Genomic DNA, 19304 nt, shown 5'->3' with positions numbered 1-19304 from the left:
CTGATCACTTCCATTTACCCTACAATAACTCATAAAGAACTGATATCTTTATGCTGCAAGTCTTGCCCATGGAAAGAAGTTTGAATTGCCCACATTTTGACCCTTAGTTTAAAGAAGCCAAGCCACTTTAAGAAGCCACCATTTTCCACAATGGTGTTCCTCGGTTATTTGAAATTACACGGGATTTCAAATAGGAAGTTTCTTTTACACTCCCCCCCCCCCCATATACATACATATGCAGCATTGGCTGGATCTTTGTATTTGAATAATACTAACAATTTGCAAAAAGGGTACAAATGCAGTCTTTATTTCTTAATGTAGATATTATTCTGCCCCCATATTATTCTAATTATGATACTACAGATCTCTTTGAATAAGTGGTTCTTAAACTCTAGAATGTATCAGAATCACCTGGACCCCATTTGAAGAGTTTCTGATTCAGTAGATGTGGGGGTAGGGCCCATATTTTTTTTCTTTTGCATTTTTTTAAAATACTTGATTTTATATTGTGATAAAATACGTGTAACATAAAATGTGGCATTTTAATCATTTTATGTATGCAATTAGGTAGCATGAAGTACATTTACAATGTATACAACCATTACCACTATTGTTTTCCAAACATATTTTACCATCCCCCAAAAAATCTATACCTATTAATGTCTTCCCATTCCTCACATCTCCACCTCTGGCAACTTCTCATATTTTCTGTCTCCATGAATTTGCCTATTCTGGTTAATAAGTTAAATTATACAATATTTGTCCTGTCATGTCTAATTTCATTTAGCACAATGTGTACAAGACACATCCACATTGAAACAGGTATCCAAATTTGACTTCATAAAGGTAATATTTTGTTGTAGGTAGACACCACTTTTTTTTTTTCCATCTGTTGATGGACATTTGGTTCATTTTTATCTTTTGACTGTGTAGTGACAGGAAGAGATGGAGCAGGATCTCTATGACCCGAGCAGATGGGTAAAGGAGGGCCCTAGAGCCCTTGGTGGCTTTTTCAGGCTTTTATTGTGATTTTACCAGCTACATGGTAGGCAGACTGGCAGGCCTCCCAGCCCCCAGTGAATCTTCACTCTTTCTTAAAGCATAAGAGGGCAATTAGGGAATAGGAAGGTCATTCAAGTTGTCAGTTGTCTAGGTTACCCAGGGCTTTCTATTTGGGGATGTTCATGGTGAAGGCTGCCAGTACCTTATCTGCTTGTTGCTGGTCGCTGTGTCATACAGTTGAGAAGAGGCTTATATGAGAGGAATGTCTTTTAAAATGGATACAAACAACCCAAATGCCCCAGAATAGATGACTGGAACAAGAAGATGTGGTACATAAACACAATGGAATACTATTTAGTGATCAAAAAAGATAAACTAATGCCATTCGCAGCAACATGGATGGAGCTGGAAGGAATTATGCTCAGTGAAATAAATCAGAAGGAAAAGAAAAATATTGGATGGTTTCACTTATAGGAGGAATATAGGAAAGACAAATAAGTCATCAGTGGAAAAAAATAATAAAACAAACAAAACAAACAGATAATTATAAACCAGAGACATCTTGCAGGGGACAGAAGGGAGAGGGATCACTGGGAGGAAGGGAGGAGCACAAGACCCTGAGGTGATGGTGCATTGGTGGAGGATATTCTATGCGGACTACACCTGAGTGGGGGGGGGGGGGATGCAAACATTGTTTAAAATGAACAATGATGTAAAATATATATAAATAAATTTAAAAAATAAAATGGCTGCCTGCACAATCCAAAGCTTCAGGTCAGTCACACTACAATCAAAAAGTGTAAGATAGGGCCCCGGTGCTATAGGTAGTGATGATAAATGTCTTTTCATTTGCATATATATGTATGTATATGTATATATATAATATATATATATATATATATATATAAAACTATTCAAGTCCTTTGCCCATTTTCAAAACAGGTTGTTTTTGTTGTTGCTGCTGAATAATTTGCATTCTTAACAGGATTCCATGGGATGATGATCTAAAACTAACACTGAAAATCTCTGCTTTAGATCATGTGTCAAGTAATTGAATGCCAGCCTTCTTTGTGATATAAAAGGTACATAAAATGTGCTTAGTGTATGGCTTTAGTCATTTCTTAGTATCAGGCTTTGATAATGCATTTTCTGTGGCTTTTCTGGGATTTTGATATATTACCTTGTTCCCCACGTAGCACAGTGGAACTCAAGGCAGCCCTGAAATTGAAAAATTCCAGTACTGTGCCACCCAACACCTTCAACCCCCCAGAGATTATATCTGGATGTGTTATAATATCCTAGAAATACACATTATACTAACATTTTACCTGAAAGGATACTGACACTGACCTGAAGATGTAGGAAACTCTTGTTTCTATATCACAGAGCCTCAAATCTCCTGACAAGTGGGAGTCATTTTATACAAGTGGCTTAAAAAAAAAGACTAATTACCTGAAAGAGTTTCTGCTTACAAGACTGAGTTAGATGACGTATTGGCCATGTGAACATGTAATTACCATGATTTATTTGTCAAGTGCTGAATATAGCTAAATTTCCTACATTTTATTGAATTTGAGAAGTTAATTATTATCACTATTAAGCAATACCCAGAGACCATTATACATGAAATATTTCCTTATAGCTCTAATAAACTGATTTCAAAGTTATTAGGCTTGAAATTTCATTCAATAGTCCCCAAACATTTTTCCCTTTGGTTAATGGATTTTTGTACTTATCCTCGCTAAAAATATCCTAGGTCTATTTAAATGGTTTACAACAGTTCTTGCTGGACATACATAATTAAATTTGTTTTCTGTGGAAATGCCCTTTGAAATTAATGGAAAATTATAATTTGTCTTATTATTGTAACTTAGTATTTATGTAGCACTTCATATTTCCAAAGTACTTTAATCACTAGTTCCTCTTGAGCTATTTTTATGTTACTCATTAAAATGCCCTTTTGATATAATATGCGATTTTCTTGTATTATGCCTTTCAATATATTTCAATTGAAGAAGGGAAAAAGATGGGTTCTTGTGTTAAAGGGCTCCAAGATCACACACCCAAGTTTGATGATTCAGTGGGAGAATTCACAGGACTCAATAACTAGTCTTACACAAACTATGATTCATTACAGCAGAAGCAAGCAAAGCACAATCAGCAAAGGGAACAGGCATATGGAGGAAACCAGACTCAAGATTCCAAGGGTCCTCTCCTAGGGAAGTTGCACAGGACATACTTAATCCCCACAATGAGTTTGATAATACTTGTGAAATGTTCTCTACCAGGGAAGCTGCCCAACAACTTTGTGCCAGAGGTTTTTACTGGGAGTGGATTACACAGGCAGCCTCTACTGGGCATACACTTTATTTCTAGGCTCACAAAAGCAGGTGTACAGCACTGTAATGGTTAATTTTATATGTCAAATTGAATGGGCCACAGAGCCCAGATTCATCAAACATTCTGCATGTGTATATGAGTATGTTTTGGATGAGATTTACATTGAGTTGGTGGGTTTTGATGGGGCTGATTATTCTGCATAAGATGGATTAGCCTTATTCAATTATTTGAAGGCCAGAACAAAAGATTGAATTTTCCCAAGCAAGGAATTGTGCCAACAGTTGGCATTTGGACTTGAACTGTAACATTGGCTTCTCCTGGGTCTCTAGCCTACTGATACACCCTCAGATCTTGAACTTGTGAGTCTACATTTGTGTCAACTAGTTTCTTAAAATGAATCTCGCTCATTTTCTTTCTCTTCATATATCTATGTATATGTACTATACACAGAGAGAGAGAGAGAGAAGATTCTATATATAAGGTGATAAGGTGTGTGTATATATATATATGTACCTTTTGTTTCTATTTCTCCATAGCATATAATATAAGCATAAACTGTACTGTTTGTAGTTTCCAAACACAGTGAGCCACTTTGATCAATTAATGGTGGGAACATTCTTGAAATCTAAATTCCCAGATACTAATGAAAGGCATTTCCAGGGAGAGCAATTCAGACCTCTGTGTTGTTTTCTATGTAGACCTTCATCTCATATACCCTCCCTTGAAGATTCACTAGGAGAGTCACAAAGGGAAAAAGGAGGGAAAAAGATTTTCTTTTCCCTTTACTGGACCCTTATACATGTATACCTTGTTCATAAACAAGGAGTGGATTTCTTGTGTCCACAGAGCTAGACATGTGCTCTTGTTTCATATGGACAGGACCACACACAAGTTACAACATTCTCTGTGCTGTTTTCCCTTGTTGCTGTTTAGTATTTTGAATCTATCTTAGCATCAGACTATAAAGAAATTAGTGTCAAAAACTGTTGATCCATTTGCATAGATCTCAGATCTGTGCTGCTTGCAGTTTCTGTCCTATAATTTTTCCAACATATAACACAACTTTTCCTTTGAACTTTACAGGAAATTGCAGGCTTGAATGTGCCCTGAGACATGAAGCATGACAGGGACTAGAATCCAGGTATTGCCAGGATGAAAATGGTTTGGTGGTGGCTTCTCCAGGGCTTCCCCCATCTTGCCAGCCACCTACAGTGAAGATGCTCCTCTGAAGAGGGTGGGAAGCTTTTGGGTATAACTAGCATTTTAGAATCCATACTGAAAGGGATCATGCTCAGTGAAATAAGCCAGAAAGAAAAAGAAAAATATTAGATGGTCTCACTTATAGAAGGAATGTAGAGGATGCAAATAAGGGATCAGGAAAAAAAAAGTAGCTATAATAAAGTGAAAATCAAAATCAGGAGGCAACTATAAACCAGAGACATTGTGCAGAGGTGAGAAGGGAGTAGGATCAAGATGGGGAAGGGAAGAGCACAAGGGACCATGGTGATAGTTCACGGGTGAATGGGTGGTGGGAATTTCATGGAGACTGTAACTGAGATGAAAATGCATATATTGCATAAAAAAGAAAAATGATGTAAAAATATACAAAACAAAATAATTTTTTAAAAAGTTGGAACTTAAAAAAAAATAATCCATACTGGCTTACTCCATAGGTCAGGTAAAGGGCAGACATGGATGTGTATGGGGAAAACACATTTTAATTCTTTGTCAAGTGTTAAGTGTTTCATTTTTTTTTCTCTTTGACGTGTCTTGCATAGTCTTCCCATTTCTTTTCTCCTCATGTTCATGTATTGTTATAAAAAGTTTTACCTAAGTTTGAATCTGATCACATTGCCTCACTCAATCCCCACTAACTCTCTGTGGTCATCTAAATAAATCCTCAAGTCCTTGGCATTGCTATGGACAGTTGCAGAGTGTGGCTTGAACTTACCCTTCCACACATTTCCACACAAGCCCCCTATCTAAGGTGGGTCAGTCATTCTCCTTTTGTTACAGGACAGGGTGGGGGGAACCCCAAAACTCCCAAACCTGCCTGCTCTAAATAGGATCTGCCATCCACCACATCAAGACAAATCATACTTAGTGCATAAAGCCTTTAATGGAAAGGAACTTTAAAATAATTAGTGTGCAACAAAGACAAGAGAACAGAAGGAATAGATAAAATAGTTTCCAGACTAAGTACCCAAAGCTACCCATCCTCTCATGAGTAAATGCTTAGCCAAATGGGGTTGGCCCAAATCCAGGCCACTGAGGTCCAAAAACCTGCCTCAAGTCTAAAGCACCTTCTAGTGGGGACCCAGAGGAAAGAGTTAGAAGGGGCCAGGCAAGTCTGGGACAGAAGGAGCAAAATCAAAATCAGCATCAACATAAAAGCTCACATTGTTAATTTCCCCATGGGTCTCTTACCCACATCTGTTTCAAGTGTTTCTCTCCATGTCCCCCAAATCCCTAGTACCAGTCCAAGCCTGAGAAGCAAGTGCAGCTTCTTCATGTGTCTCTCTGCTCCCTGTGCCTCCTCCAGATCTCCATCCTCCCTCCTGCCTTCCTCCAGCCTCCTCTCCAGCTTCTCCTCCTCCCTGCTTAACTCCACCACCCCTTGGGTAGGGCAGGGAACCTCGCAACTCCCCTTTCCTTGAGGACCACCCTGTTGCACTTTGATTCCCAACTCTAAAAATGCATCAGATTTTAAAGTTCTGTGGTTCTGTAAGATCCACTATCAGCAAATAGGCTTTTTTTCCATTGAAATATACAAACAAAAAAGCACACAAACTTAAGTATATAGCTTGATTAATTTTCAAAATCAGCATACTTACATAGCTATCATCCAGATACAGAAATAGACTGTTACCAGTAGCCCCATAAGTCTCTTCAAACCCTCTCTTCTCACTCTTTACCCCCGGTTTTATCACTTGTGTTTAGTTTTTCCTGTTTTTCAGCTAGATGTAAAGGAAACAATATGTCATATGCTGCTCTGTTTCTGGTGTCTTTTGCTCAAAGTCATGTTTGTGAGGGAGAGCTGTGTTAGTGAGAGGGTATAACAATAGTTGGTTTAATCTCATTGCTGTACTGTTTTCAATTCATCCATCTTATTTGGAAGGATATTGAGTTGTTTTCACTTTTTGGCTATTAGGGAGAGTAATGGTATAAATACTTAAAAATTCTTTTTCATTTATTTTAGTAATTATATTTTAATAACTATTTTCTTAGTTATGTGGCTTAGAAAAACAAAATTTACTATGTCACAGTGCAGGAGGCTTGAAGTCTGCTTTCACTTGTGGGATCATGTTCTCTTTGAAACTCACAGAAGAAGGATCATTCCTTGCATCTTCCCAGCATCTGGTTGTTTGCTAGCCATCTTTGATGTTCCTTGGCACACAGATACATAACTCCAGTTCCTGTATTCACATAACCATCTTTCCTCTGCACATCTATGTATTCAAATTTCCTCTTTATGAAAGGATGTCAGTTTTAATGAATTATGGTCTAACCTAGTGACCTCATTTTCACTTGATTACCTCTGCAAAGACCTTATTTCTACTTTGATTACATTTCTATTAAATAAAATCATATTCTGAGGTACTGAAGGTTAAGACTCCAGCCTATCTTTTTTGAGGGACTCAAACACGAACAAGGGTAATCTCAGTGCTTGTTGGGAAGAGTCCTCAGGTGGACAAGTGGAAAGTCAAATGACAAAGCAAAGGAAAAACATCCCACAGACAGACAGCTAAAGCATTCTCCTGCACTATGCAGATGGGCTGCTGCAGTCATGAAGTGCTGCTGGACAGCTTCTCCACTTTTCTGGCAGCTCTGTTGCCAGCAGGTGGTCATATTTGTTTCAGTCTTGGAGTGAACATCAAATCCCATGCAGCTTCCATATGAATAAAATAATTTGGCCTTGGGATGTATCATGGATGGGAAACCAGGCTGAACATTGCAAAGACAGGACATAGAAACTACTCACAGTCTATGCATGCTAAGCTAAATCCATACTTTCAAGGTGTCAGTAACCTTAGGAGAAAAGAATTTTAACGAAAATAGTCAGAAGCTAATTCAAGCCACTTTTAGAATACATGGAAGCTTCTCTCTGGCACTTCTTACCTTTTAGAAATTTAGTACCTACTCTGCTCCTGTAATTCTCTGTGGTTGTCTGCAATGTTTCTTTCTAAATTGCACTTTAGCAGTATCTCCCTCTAGGCAGCATCAATAGATTTTTAAGACCAAAGAGCAGAGGGGTAAATGAACTACTAAGAATAGCTATGTTCCTGGGTCAATTAAATCCAACTTGACATCCTTAGTGCATCTGTAATGTGATAATAATGATGATCTACCTCATGGCTATGTTGTGAGAAATAACACATGAATGATGGTAAAGCATTCTAAAAATAGAACGAGCCCAATAAAAGCTTGCAATTATTAACGGTAATCATTTGCAACTGACCTAGAAATTACTGGTGAGTTATAGTATACATCTTGTCATCCATTCTTTCCTTGCAATTTTTGGACTTCCAGCCCCCAAGCACTGAACTTTATATATTGCTACTGCACAGCTCTCAGGAGCAGTCTAAGGGGAAACTTAGAAGCAAACCATCTCTGTATCTCTAGCCTCTAAAATATTCTTTCTTCCCTGTAATTGAAATTGGAGACATATCTTGACATTCATTCATACAAATGACTCCCTGGGGTAAATAGCCACATGTTTTGAGCAAGTACTCTGCGGGGGCTCCTTGGTAGGTATAAGGGCAGGAGGACACAGAGCAGGATTTCTATGACCTGAGCAGACGGGGTAAGGAGGAGAGAGTACTGGAGCCCTCGGTGGCTTTTGCAGGCTTTTAATTGGATTTACCAGGCAGGGGTGCTGGGGGGCCGGGAGGCTGGCAGGCCTCCCAGCCCCCAGCAAGTCTACACTCTTTCTGGGTTCTCTGGTGTTCTCTGGTGTTCTCTGCTTCTCTTTCGCTCTGCTAGTGGTGCTCTGCTCGTGGTTCTCTGCTCTGCTTCTCTCGTGGTTCTGCTCTCTCTCTGCTTCTTCTCGTGGTTTTCCTGGCATCCCCGTGATGCTGCCCTTATAAGCCCAGCCTTAGCCCAGGTGAATCCCATCTACCTATGCCCACACCCTACTCCAGGTGCCCGCCATCAGGCATGCATTCAGGACCGCAAGGATCCATCATCTATCCTGATGGCGGGAGGGCAGAAAAGCCTGACACTTTTTACTTTACCCTACAGTAGGGTTTTGTAGATTTCTCACTCTCTCCTAAAAGAACTGTCTCTCTGTGCAAACGGCCCTACTGTCTTATTTCTCCTGGGTCCTCAATGTCCCTTTTCCTTCTTTTCTTTCAAAAACTGAACACGAGAGATGGATCTTTTACAAGAGCCAGGAGAATATGCCTTAAATTCTCAGCTAGCCTGGGAACAGAATGAATAAATTAGTAATCAGCAAAGAGAAAGATATGCCTCATCCGTTAGGTTTCCAGGTCAGCTGGACCTTGAATATTCTCTACCAAGAGTATGGAGCACTTCCTGTAGCTTCTACTTTATCCCAAGATGAACAATGGCCCATGCCAGATAATCTCCCCATCAGGGCTTTAAGTTCTCAGTCCTGCTATCTTCCCCGCTTCCCGGTCCTGATATCTTGGCCCCTCCTCCTTCCTGTGGCTTGTGAGTAAGGTCCTAATTCATTATCCAGTTCCTCAGAGACAGAATGTATTTCTTCTTCTCACTACAGTTACAAATGACCACATTTTTTATTTTGCACTCCAGCCCTTTTTCGGGATTAAAGAGATCCTCAGCCCTTATCTCCTAGTGACTAGGTCCTCAGTCATAATCCCTTTCCTGATGGTTGCCATGCCACATTCGGCAGCTGGGCTGTTTTTTTCTGTCCCTTCCTGACACACTGCCCTGGATTGCAGTCTTGTTATGGTAATGGCTTGTTAATAGTAATTGAATCTGGCCTATCCAGGCCTTCCTTTTCCTTCCAGCCTTCCACAAATATTTATTGATCCTCCTCTGATCTCAGCACAGTGCTTGACCCTGGGGACCCAAAGGCTGAAACTAATTTTCTGACTTCCCTCTACAGCTCTGTCTAGAATCACCAAACACTGGCCTGATCCCTGGGAGGACCCACACAGCTTCTCACCCTACTGGGGTGAAACAGATGTAAAAATAAGGTCAGGTAATGCCAGGGTTTGAAAATATCACTTCAAAATGTGACTGCTCCCTGGGCGCTTACCCAAGCAGCTGTCCCCTGGCTCTGGCAGCGTGGGTCCTCTGTTCTGACTCTGGACTCATTCAGCTTCCTCTCAGCTTTGCTCAGCTCTTGTCTTGATCCTATGAGCACAGTCTGACCCAATGACTGGCTGTTCATTCTGCTCAACATGTCTGCAATGCCTGTAATTGTTCCTGGACTCTGCAATGGGCTTTGATTATAACCATGAATATTTTTTTCTGGGTTTGCTTTTCCCCAGGCCCTATAAAGAAGTACTTAACTCTGCAATTTCTTGGAATTGATCTGTTGGGTCAAAGCTTTAGAAGTTTAATCACATGTGTGGATCCCGGCCCCCGTTGATTCAGGCCTTACACTTGGACTCTGAACCTTTTTTATCAGTTGATTCTTCCGCTCCCAGAAGAGCATGCTGTTAGCAAGGAGGAGCAGGCATGATTATTTTTTGGTTGAATATTGCGTCAAGTTGTGAAAAGGACATGCCCTGGGCTCTTAGTTTGGAATCCGGCTCCGCCACCTACTAACTGTGTGGTCTGGGGCAATTAACAGCTATGCACCTCAAATTCTTCTCTGTAATATGGGAGACAAAAATAAATTCCTACAGGATGTTGAATATTTAATAAGATAATACATGTTAAGCACTAGCACAAAGTCTGGCATGTGCCACGGTAGGTGTGCAAAAATGTCAGTGGATTCCTAATGCTTAGAGCTGCTGCTTCAAATCTATGGCATCAACTTGATCACAAATCTCCATAAGGCTTGGCCTTTGTTTGCTTCAGTTGTGCCTTGTTATCATCATAATTAAATATATGTCTGTGCTAGATGCAGGAAAAAAGAGACAAGGGGTTAGGCTCAAGATTAGCATACTCAAGAGTGTGATTATATATTTCCTTAAATTCATATCACTCAGAAAAAAATGTCAGTTAATAGTGCTTTGCGAATATCTGTTAACCTCTGGCAAAAGTTGGTGGCTGTGTCGCCTTACCTGTGTAATTTAGAAATCAACCTCTAGGTCTCCATCAGCTGTGCCCCTCACTGCCTATCTCCTAACCTCCAATTCGAAGAGAAGCATAATGTTTTACAAAGAGGGATTGCTAAGGGATGCTGGCAAGGCTATGGTGTAGTACAATTAGGAGGTTAGATTCTAGGGCTGCTAACCTGGCAGTCCTGTGGTCCTAGAGGACAAATTAATTTAGAGTGAGTGAAGAAGAACAGCCATGATTACCCTTTGTAGGGCCAAGGAGTGCTTGCGAGGAACAAAGTGTGCCATTGAACGCTAATGATGGTTCTGCCCACTGAACACTTCTGAATACTTCATGTATACAAATTGCTTTCAGTTGAGGTAGCTCTGTTTCCTGTGAAATTTGCTCCTCGGGAAAGTATAAAAAATATGTAAGTCTTTCTTAGGTCTGCTGTTCAGGGGGCAACAGCACCACTTTCATATAATGAGGAAGAGGAGGAGAGGAGGGTGGTGGTATTACGTTTGTCTCCATGATGTCATTCTAAATTAGGGACAGCAGACGGTGAGTGCATCTGAGCATTATTATAGAAGGTGAATAACAGAGTTATTATTTGTGGAATATGAATCTTCAGGTGACATAGCAAAGATAATTCCAAATTCCCTTTGTTTTTGTTTTTGTTTTTTTTTTAAGATTAATTTTTTTTTTATTTATTTTATACAAGCACTGGGTACAGTCAGAAGCACAGGAGGGTGAGAGAATTCACCAGAGCCAGAGCAGGGAGCAGAACAGGCAGAAGGACCGAAGTACACTGCTGAGGGGAGCAGCGGGCGTGGCAGGAGAGGTCTGCATGCCATGTGGGACCCTCGCCGGCAGCCGGGGATAGAACAGGCGCTGCAGAGGCTGCGGGCAGCTTTGCAGCCCAGTGCTCAACCGCTGAGCCACCAGGGGAGGCCCCCCAATTCCCTTTGGATTGTTCCAAGGGAAGGTAGAGGCCCAGTTCCTCAACTGTTCTAGACAGAGCCAGGACCCTGTGCCTCTTTCAAGTACCCTCCAGGTTAAACAGAATATTTCTTAGAAAAATGAAGGATGAAGGTGAAGATAATTATCATTAGATTTGTTTGGTATTTTTCTATTAAATAATTTAAAATGTGTTCATGCTCTTTTAAATCTTCCCCCACTCCAGAGATCTTTTCCACATATTTGTCTACGTGTAAAAATAAAAAATTGTTTGGATTTTATTGACTCTACATTGTGGGATTATTCATTCTGAGGTACTCGCCTGGGGACAGGAACAGCTCTTTGGGATGTTTAACCAGGAGTCATAAATCATGGGTCTTAATAAATTCCCAGCACCACCTTGCTTCAGGTGGATTTAGGGAAGCACTTTCACCCTGCCCCACCCCCCACCGGCTTCCTTTTGTCTTTCCCACATGAGGGTTAAGAAAGAAAAGCCACCCATTTGCCTGAGTGGCACTGCGACCTGTGGCACTGCGACCTTGGGCATCTGGTCCCAAGAGTTCTACATGGGCCTCCTCCTGGTTATGAGGGTGGCTGGTGATGAGGGAGGTAAAGGTACTGGTGGACACCTCCACGAAGACTCCCCCACTTGGCTTTCTGTATCTGCACAGACGTTACCCCAGATGGCTTCCCATGCTCTCTAGCTTGGGACAGGAGTAGAGAGCTGGTGTCTCCATTACTTTGCTGCAAATAGGCACTGTACACTCAGGCATTTAATTGCTGTACCCTGGGCAGGTGTGCAGGCTGCTTTGCTCTGTATCTTTAACACATGAAGATTTGTGGGCATTTCTGAGATATGCAAATCAGGACCATGACTAGAAGATCTTGGTGAATTTGTTTTTCCTAATCTCGTTTCTTCTTTCTTCTCTTGTTCTTTATTCTTTGGAAAGTGAGATTTCAACAAAATGCTCATCTCAAAAAGAAATCAATGATCAAACCTAGTAAGTTCAATTTTTAATGTAAGAGCTACTCAATTGTATATGTTTTGAAAGCGAGGTCTTTATATTTGCATATGGAAAAAAATCAGATGTATATCAATTCTCCTATCTTTCTCAACTCCTACTTTTGGGAATAACAGAACAAAAAATATTAGGATAAAATTTTTTTTTAATGCTGCCAAGTATGGACAGACATCTTAAATACTATGAATTTTCTTCTCTCATAATTCATGTCCTGTTCACAGATACCATATTTTAAGCTCTGAATTTCATCATATCTTTCAACAGCATTATCCTTTCCATGGAATCCCAGTCCTGAACTGTTGCAACAAATTGAAGGAACTCAACACAGGTGAATTTGTCTATGAACAGCTTTCTTTGATCTCTCATGAATCTGAAGTTAACATACTTGCCTGTGGGTTTCTGCCAGTCTTTTATGTGAGAAATCCAAACAGAGACCTCCCCACATGACATGTATACATCAGGGAGACTTCTAAACAATTTCTAAAAAGACAAAGCTGCCAAGAGATTGTAAACAGCATTTGATAAATAGAACCTGTTTCAGTGACTGCCTTCTGGTGTTGTATGTTCTGATGAGTATTTGGACATTGTCCCAGTTGGTTAATAATTGATGAGCTATTTGAACATATTGAGGCACAAATGTACAAGTGGAAAAACTTTCATTTGTCCTTATTCGCCCACCATTCCCCCCCAATCATAGTATCTTAATGGCATCTTCAAAAGTAATTCCAGAGTGTAAGAGGCATTCAAAGATAGTTTTTAGTAACTTGATGGATCCCACACTCTCGCCACTGAACCCCCCAGCCTAGACAATATCAGGTATTTCTAAGTTATTCTTTTTTTTTTTTTTTAATTTTTTTTTTTTTATAGAGGCATGTTTTTTATTTATTTATTTTATTTGTTTTTTTGTTTGGTTTTTACATGCACTGGGTACAGTCAGAAGCGCGGGAGGGTGAGAGAATTCACCAGAGCCAGAGTGGGGAGCAGAGCAGGCAGAAGGACTGAAGTACACTGCTGAGGGGAGCAGCGGGCGGCAGGAGAGGTCTGCGCGCCATGTGGGACCCTCCTCCGGTGGCCGGGGAGCAGCCGGGGATCGAACCGGCGCCGCAGAGGCCGCGGGCAGCTTCGCAACCCAGCGCTCAACCGCTGCGCCACCGGGGAGGCCCTCTAAGTTATTCTTTGAAAGAGAATGGATGGGAATATTTTTAGAAAAATAATCAATTATTTATAAAGCTATGTCTCTAATTGGGCATACAAGTGAGAGGATGAATTCTATTCTTGCCACAGGGGACTTTTTCTAGTGTTCTGGAAAGTTCAGTTCAAATCTCTTCTTATTCTGATGGAACTGGCCACAGCTGTGGAACCAACAGAGGCTCCCTTTGTTCTAGAAGCAGGACATTAGCTGTAAGAGTTGACAAACCTCCAGTGTTCCCATCAGGCTCACAAAGGGAAAGTCTTATGCAGGTCCGTGGGGAGAAAAACAGGAAAGATGAGTTTTAATTAATCAACCAAGTAATTAGATTAGGGCACAAGGTGACTTTAAATGTACATAGCACACAGCATGTAGAAACTAAGTAAGGAAATCAAGAAGAGTGGTGTATGAAGGGGAAAGGAAATCAAGGGAAGGATTAAGATGAAATGAGAGGGAAAGTTGGTACCAAAAACACAGCTTTAAGACCCAGGACAGTTACACTTTAGAGCAGTGTATCCTCCATCTCCGACCACCTCCAACCTCTCAGTTTTTATCTGGGACATCAGCAACCTCATGCCTATATCAAACAGGTTTTCTGTGGTTCTTTGGTTTAATGCCTTCAATGTGGGCAGAAGAGAGGCCATATTCCCTAAAGTCAAATTGGTAGGACAAAGCTTTTTCTCTGCCACTCACAATTTAGCTCTGTATTCTTGTTCTTCTCCGCTCCTGCATCCCTCTATAGCTTTCAATACAGAGGGGAAGAGAAAGACCAGGAAATAAATATTCATATTTTTTTTCTTGCTGTCTGTAAAGTGCTGTGCTGGAAGATTTGTATATGTTATTTTATTTAGTTCTCACAACAAACCTACTAAAGAGGTACTCTTTCTTCCATCTTATAGATTAAAAGAGGTCCCCAGAGGTTAATAATTTTGTCCAGCACTGGTATGTCTCAGAGGCAAGGTTCAGACCTGAAGCTGACTTAGATACTAAATCAAATAAAGCTATAATTTCTGCTTCAATCTACCAGCCAGCATGATCTTTTAAAGATGTAACTTGTGCCCTCCCTTGCAGATGTTCCACAACTCCACCAAGCTCCTCCACTCTTTGCTAACCCTCAACAGGGCAGGGGGACGAAAAATGTATGGATAACAGAGAAGTGAATGGGATTTGATCTGTTTTATATTCCAGTGATGTTTCATTTTTCTACTTTATTCTATTTTTCCTCGATCATCCTCCCTTAAGCAATATATTGGTCAGGATATTAAATATGAGCAGAAAACCAATTTTTTTCAGCTACTCTTTATCTAGGCAAGGCATAGCTAGCTAGAGGTAATTTCAATCCATTTTGGAGAAAATACTGCCTGCCTTGGCATGTTTTTATCCATAATACCGTCAGGCTGTAGATGAGTCCAGGACAAAGCATCTTCGTTGTATTATGTGGGAGAGAAACAGAGTCAAAGTCATCTTAACTTTGTAATGAATAGCACTTTGTCAGAGTGATATTTGGCTCATGGGAGGTTAAAGGAGAAATAGAACTAAAATGCTTTAATAGTCCAGAGACTAGCACAGTGAAATGAATTTATTGCTTTTAGTAGCATTCCCAGTGGATAACACATAATGAAACTCTCTATCTGATAAGGCCGCCTTGGTGTTGATGCTTACTGGCAGGCAGGAGCAGCATACTGAATGCCCGGCTGTTAGGAAACCTGAGGTGACCCTCACACCTGCAACAAAGAGGCAGATTTTTCCTCTCATCTGGGTGACCTGAGTGCAGAGCAAATCTGCGAAAGCACTTGCTAGGAGTGGGGCTGAGGGTAGGATGGGCCTATCGGTTGCACTGCATGGGACCATCCATTTTCAGGGTCTGCTATCCAGGTATTAGACTGATGAACATGAATCAGGGGCTAACATCCTGCCAGCTATGAAATGATTATATCGATTTCTTCTCTTAAGGAAGTTTTAAAAACTGAGTCCATTGTAAGATCTCTGGATGTGAATAACAAAGCAAATTAATTTGGCGCCTCTGACCTCTAGCCACAAGGCCATTCACTCACTGGACAGAGAGAGAAGAACAAATGACTGTTTGGTGGAGGTGCACAGGGGGATAATGTTGTTTTTTTTTTTTTTTAATGGAAGAATTATTATTGTAGAGAGGGACTTTCTGTTTTACCCAGGAATAAAGGTTAAAAACATTTCCACAGCCTCTAAGATAGAGAGGAACCCAAGAGAGTCACATAGTACAATTTCAAAACTAAGAAAACAGAAGTGGAAGGAAAGAAACATAAACATCTATCTAGATGTAACTCCAATGAATATAAATCAAGAGGGCAGACAAATCCATTTACCACTTTCTCGCTAAGAGGCGTATCTTGAAGCTTCCATTCCATTATCCACCTTATTTATGTATGTGTAATATTAAATTATTTCATTGATTTTTCTTTCATTACACTGAATTGAATTTTGTCTCAGGATAAAGTCCATATTACTGGGTGGAGTACAAATTGACACAACCACTTTGGAAAATAGTTTGGCTTTATCTCTGAAAGTTGGACCTTAATGTAGCCTAAACTGGCAATTCCAGTACAAGGCACATAGCCAAGATAAATTCTTGGATATATAAGCTAGGGAGCTACAGTGATGTTCATAATACTAAAACCTGTATTATGCCTATATTATGTCTGTAACTGAAGAGAACAAATAAATGGTAGATTCACAAGATACAATATTCTACAGTAATCAAACAAATGAAGTACTGTAACTAGCCTTGGCTAAATTTTTGCACTATAATATTTAGTAGGAAGAAACTAGACAAGTCAAAATGAATATACCCTTTTTATAAAATTAAAAACAATTAAAAATATATACATATATATGTATATACACACAAAGCACACACATAGGGATATCTATCTATCTACCTACCAGTCTATCAGCATGAGAATGATAACTTCAGAATTCAGGATGATTTGGGATGGATTGGAAAATCGCATAGTTGGATATGGGTAGTGCTGGCGGGTGTGGGTGGGTTTGGGTGCTGGTTTTGCCGTTGCCTAATGCAAATGATTAAATAATAAGTAAATAGACCTGAGCAACACTTGAGAGTGTGACCAAGGATTAATATGGTGAATCCAATTCTGGCCACCTGAGAACAAAGGGGAGAATAAGGAACAAGTTATTCAGACCAAAGAACACTTCATTTACTACTTGGTGTTTAATGGGATTTCATAGCTATTATGATGGAATAAAATATTTCAATCTAATCTGACTTCTTGGCACTAGTGCTACTCATAATTACTGCTCTAAGCAGAGTGGCTCTTATATGCTAGTCCAACTTCTTGAATCTTGATTCAAGCACTGATACAAACCATGTGAAGAAGTTACATTTTCCCCTAAACATTCCAACATTTTTTCCGGCACTTTATTATGAACATTTCAAAACTGAATCATGTTGAAAGAATTTTACACCAACATTCATACACTTAGCACGTAGATTCTACCATTAACATTTTACTCTGTTTTATCACATATCCACTCATCCTTCTATCTCTCTCAATCCATATTAGTTTTTGGTTATGTTTTAAAGTAAATTGCAAATATTAGTTCATTTTTTCCCTAAATTCTTCAGCATTCATCTTTCTAACTAATTCTAATATTTATTTTCATTTCTGATTTACAGGGGGCTCATACAGGAAAAAAAAATCAAGGAATTTCTTTAGAGAGGAAGAAATCGAGTGTTAAGTGTATTTGAAAGTTTAAGCAGCAGAAAGAATATGTTGTGAAAAAAAGTTCTTCATTAAGTGAACCCCAACATCTCAGGAGCAGCACAACCAGGTGGTGGGGGCACCCTCCTAGTCTGGGGTTGCTCTCCAGAGTCTGCTCTTTCAGCAAAGGACAAATCAATACTGAATGTGCTGAAGAGAATCCAGTCCAGAAACAGGTAGCGAAAATGTGTCTGCCAAACTGTTGAAAGACAAAAATAAATCCTCAAACTCTGACTTGCCCTTATGTCAGCTCATGTGGCCTCTACCATAGGGAGCTCTTACAGCTTCTCTAGACATTACTGTACAGCTTTTGTTCTGAACTAAACTAGACGATATTGGTCAGATAGGTGAAGTCTGAGCATAAGACTTACAAGGGAATATAAGATTGGAAAGCATTTTTTTTTTTTAACCCCAGCAATCATGATTACCTGTAGCAGGACAAGATTGTTAGAGCTATACATGCAACTTAACAAGGGAGATATAACTCGAATGGAAGTAAATATAAATATATTTAGAATTGTTAATTAGCAATCAATCCTTTAGAAAGGGGCAATAATTTAAAGTAGGAGCCAGCAAATTTTGCTTGGCAGATCAAATAGAGTCCACATTCTGCTTTTATTAAAGTTTTGTTGAAACACAGTCATGCTTTTAATTTTCCTCAGGTCTGTGACAGCTTTCACACTCAACAACAATGCCGAGTAGCTGTAACAGAGATGACATAGCTTGCAAAGCCTCACTGATGGTTTAATGGAGTGACTTTCGAGGCAGGTACATTTTGATGAAGTAGGGAGTTGTCGGTGAGAAAGTACCAGTTTTTAAGACAGTTCCCTGTGGAATTTTCTACACTCACACATTTCATTAACCAAGCAGAGTGGGAGTTTTTGGAGCAGGCCTGGAATCTGAGGACAGCAGGTGGGCTCTTTCTCAGTTCTTGTCTTTGGTGAGGAAAGAATTCAATGTCAACACCAATGACATAGAAAAGTAAGAGATTTATTTATTTATTTATTTATTTTAAAAAAGATTTATTTATTTATTTATACAAGCACTGGGTACAGTCAGAAGCGCGGGAGGGTGAGAGAATTCACCAGAGCCAGAGCGGGGAACAGAACAGCCAGAGTGACGAAATACACTGCTGAGGGGAGCAGCGGGCATGGCAGGAGAGGTCTGTCACGCCATGTGGGACCCTTGCCGGTGGCCGGGGATCGAACGGGCGCTGCAGATGCTGCAGGCAGCTTCGCAACCCAGCGTTCAACCGATGCGCCACCAGGGGAGGCACAAAAAGTAAGAGATTTAGTGATAGGTAAGAAGAAGAAGGATAGGAAATCTCTCTGACCAGAGAGAGGTCCTGAATGGGTAGCCACTGAGGTGGTGAGAGAGAGGTACTGATATTGGTATAATGTGCAAGGAGGGGGTGTTTGGTTGTTAGGCGTCTCTTGCTAATTGGCTGGAACCAGGGGGTCTCCTAGCTTACTGAGTTTGTGGGATTTTCCAGAGCTTCTGAGTTTTCAGGAATCTCCTAGGCTACCAAGGCCCACTGAGTTTGCCCACATTACCTGACCTACCTTTCTGAAACTAACTTTGGTCTATTGCTTTAGCATTGTGTTATTGTGTTAGCGTTCTGAACATTCCACTGTTTATTGGGTTATGGGGGGCACCCTCCTAGTCCAGGGGTGCTTTCCAATCAGACTGATAATTGGACTTAGGTCACCTCATTCCAATTGAGTATTTCTCAATTGGGCTGCTAAGTTAGAACTTAGGGGCTTGAGGCACCTTGTTCCTAACTAACCGCCTATACCAATTTCCTAACTTCCTCCTTCAAAACTGTTCTTTGGGTTT

The 19304-nt window shown here is 40.3% G+C and overlaps 1 long non-coding RNA gene across 2 annotated transcripts; it reads left to right on the top strand.

The window, feature by feature from the left end:
* The first annotated feature begins 1998 nt into the window (after positions 1 to 1998).
* LOC129146769 (uncharacterized) lies at positions 1999 to 17801 on the top strand. Of its 2 annotated transcripts, XR_008553969.1 has the most exons (4): positions 1999 to 2084; positions 4426 to 4483; positions 12783 to 12846; positions 17384 to 17801. It is a non-coding gene; the product is annotated as an uncharacterized LOC129146769 (long non-coding RNA). The 2 variants fall into 2 exon arrangements; XR_008553968.1 differs by lacking the exons at positions 1999 to 2084; positions 4426 to 4483 and adding an exon at positions 12425 to 12497.
* Positions 17802 to 19304: the final 1503 nt, after the last annotated feature.

This window comes from Talpa occidentalis, unplaced genomic scaffold, assembly GCF_014898055.3.
Source record: "Talpa occidentalis isolate TD23 unplaced genomic scaffold, MPIMG_talOcc4v2.1 talOcc4.4, whole genome shotgun sequence".
NCBI lineage: Eukaryota > Metazoa > Chordata > Mammalia > Eulipotyphla > Talpidae > Talpa > Talpa occidentalis.
This window is presented reverse-complemented; position numbering and strand designations above follow the sequence as displayed.